The sequence below is a fragment of the Canis lupus genome, chromosome 33 (assembly GCF_048164855.1).
Source record: "Canis lupus baileyi chromosome 33, mCanLup2.hap1, whole genome shotgun sequence".
NCBI lineage: Eukaryota > Metazoa > Chordata > Mammalia > Carnivora > Canidae > Canis > Canis lupus.
In genome coordinates, this window is record NC_132870.1 from 4,388,201 (window position 1) to 4,391,182 (window position 2,982).

Below are 2,982 nucleotides of genomic sequence, written 5' to 3' on the forward strand. Positions count from 1 at the left end.
ATTTTTTTAAAAATTGAAGAGACAAAGCAAACATCAGAACTACACATGGTAAGAATGCTGGAATGATCAGATCAAGGATTTAAAACAACTATAATTGATATGCTAAGACCTGATGGATAAAGTAGGCAGCATGTAAGAACAGGTGAACAATGTAAGCAGAGAAACAAAATCCTAAGAAAGAATCAAAAAGAAATGCTAGAGATAAAATACTTTGTAACAGAAATAAAGAATTCCTTTGATAAACTTATTGATAGACTGGACAGAGCTAAGGAAAGACTCTCTGATCTAGAGGATAGCAGTAGAATCTTTGAGAATTAAAAAAAAAAAAAAGCAGCAGATAGAGACTGACAAAAATAAGCCAGAATATCAAGACTGTGGGACAGCTTTAAAAGGTATAACATATATGCAACAAGAATATCAGAAGAAGATAGAAAAAAGAAAAGAAGAACTATTGAAACGATAATGGTTAAGCATTTTCCCAAATTAATAGCAGACAACAAACCAGAGATCCAAGAAGCTAAGAGAATATCAAACAGGATAAATACAAAAAAAAATTTTTTTAATATCAAAAAATTATAACCTATGCATATCATTTTTAAACTACATAAAATCAAAGATAAAGAAAAACAAAAAACAAAACAAAAAGATAGAGAAAAAAATACAGAAAAATCCAGAGGAAGAAAAACATTTTATATACAGAGGAACAAAGATAAAAATTACATCTGACTTCCCTTCAGAAACCATGCAAGCAAGAGGAGAATGGAGTGAAATATTTAAAGTATTGATAAAGAAAAAAAAAACCCTAGAATTCTGTACTCTATGAAAATATTCTTCAAAAGTGAAGGAGGAATTTTCTCAGACAAATAAAAATTGAGGATATTGATTACCAGTAAATCTGCCTTCCAAGAAATGTTAAAGTTCTTAATGTAGGTCAGACACTCAGATCTGCATAAAGAAAGAAAGAATATCAAAGAAGGAATATATGAAACTAAAATAGAAACTTTTATTTTTCTTATTCTTAATTGATCTAACAAATAACAGTTTGTTCAAAATGATAGTAACAACAAAGTATTTGATTATGTATGCTTGTATGAATATTTTATGGATATATCTTATGCTAATATATGCCTCTATATGAGTGAAATTAATGACAGCAATGATACAAGGGAGGAATTAGGATTATTTTGTTATTATCAGGTACTCACAGTACCTGTTAAGTGGTATAGTATTATTTGAAAGTGGACTTGGATTAGCTATAAATGTAGGGCAACTACTGAAAAAAAAAATAAGGAAGGAAGTATAACTGATAAACTAAGAAAGGAGATGAAATGTAACCATATAAAATGCTAAAATGCAAAAGGCAAAAAAAGAATGGAAACAAAAAAAGCAATATAGAACAAGGGTAACAAAAAGAAAATAGTAACAAATAAGATAGATACTAACCCAACTATAACCATAATTACTTTGAAATCACTAGTCTAAATGCACTAATTATTGTTGATTGTCTAATTGCACTAATTTGATTGTCAGAGTCAATCAAAAAACACAACCCAACTATATGCTCTCTACAAGAAAGCCACTTTAAATATAAAGGCACATATAGAAGAAAACAAAAGAATGGAGAAAAATATGTCATACTAACACTAATCAAAAGAAAGCAAGAGGGGCTGTATTAAATTCAGATGGAATAGACTTCAAAACAAGGAAAATTGTTAGGGATAAAGGATACAATGTGATGATAAAAGGATCAATTCTCCAAGAGGACATACTAATACATAACATGTATGCAGTTAACAATAGACCATCAAACTAAGTGGGGCAAAAACTAATAGAATTGCGAGAAGAAATAGATGAACCCACTATCATAGTTGGGAAAAACTTCTACACCTCTCTATCAGAAATGGACAGATCAGCAGTCAGAAAATTAGTAAGACTATAGCTAAACTCAACAGTACCATCAATCAATAGACATCTGTAGAAAACTTCATCTGGGAACCACAGAATACACATTCTTGTCAAGGTCACATGGAACAAGACAGAGCACAATCAGTGTGACAACACCACATTTAACAAATTTTAAAGATCAGAAATCATACATCTCTCAGGCTAGAGTGGAATTGAACTAGAAATCAGTAACAGAAAGATAACTGGATAATCCAAAATATATGTGTTCAGTATAACACAAGGATCAAAAAAGAAATCTCAAGAGAAATTTTAAAATATTTTGAACTAAAGGAAAAAGAAACTAGGACTTATTTAAATTTGTGGAATGCAACAAAAGCAGTGCCTAAATGGGAATGGACAGCATTAAATTAATCTACTATAGAAGAAGAAAAATATAAAACTAAGAATCTAAGTTTTCACTCATGAAATTAGAAAAAGAAAAGCAAAGTAAGCAGAAGAAAAGAAATATTAAGAATTGAAGTGGAAATCAATGAAAGTGATAATAAGAAATCAATAAAGAAAATCAACAAAATCAAAAACTGATTCTGTGAAAAGATATCAAAATTGATAAATCTCAAGCCATGCTAACTAAGGAAAAAAAAGAATGGACATAAATTACTAATATGAGAAATAAAAGAGGAGATATTTTTACAAATCGTAGAAACATTAAAAGGATAACAAAATAATACCATGAAAAGAATACCATGAAAAAATATCCATGAATTTGATAACCTTCATGAAATAGAATAATTTTCTGAAAGATACATTTGCCAAAATTCATACAAGAAGAAATAGACAATATGGACAGCCTATATTTATTAAAGAAATTGAATCGATAATTAATAGCATTCCAAAACAGAAAGCACCAGAACCAGATGGGCTCATTGGCAAATTCTAAAAAATATTTCAAGAAGAAATTTGCAGTGGGATGCCTGGGTGGCTCAGTGATTGAGCATCTGCCTTTGGCTCAGGTTGTGGTCCCGGGGTCCTAGGATTGAGTCCCACATAGGGCTCCATGTGGGGAGCCTGCTTCTCCCT